Genomic DNA, 375 nt, shown 5'->3' on the forward strand with positions numbered 1-375 from the left:
TGTGTGGGCTGACTAGAGAGGATAGAGTTCGGAATGAGAACATCCGGGAGAAGGTGTGACACCAGTGGAGTGCAAGATGCGGGAAGCCCGATTGAGATGGTTCGGACACGTGAAGAGGAGGGGCGTGGATGCCCCGGTCCGTAGGTGTGAGAGGCTAGCGTTGGATGGTTTTAAGCGGGGTAGGGGTAGGCCGAAGAAGTACTGGGGTGAGGTGATTAGGCGAGACATGGAGCAGTTACAGCTCACCAAGGACATGACCCTAGATAGGAAGGTCTGGAGGACGCGAATCAGGGCAGTGGACTAGGGCCAGTCTGAGTCGCTAGTATAGGGAACTACTTGGTGGGGGTTTATTCCTGTTAGGAGTCCGTGTCCCAT

Source organism: Capsicum annuum, chromosome 4 (genome assembly GCF_002878395.1).
Source record: "Capsicum annuum cultivar UCD-10X-F1 chromosome 4, UCD10Xv1.1, whole genome shotgun sequence".
NCBI lineage: Eukaryota > Viridiplantae > Streptophyta > Magnoliopsida > Solanales > Solanaceae > Capsicum > Capsicum annuum.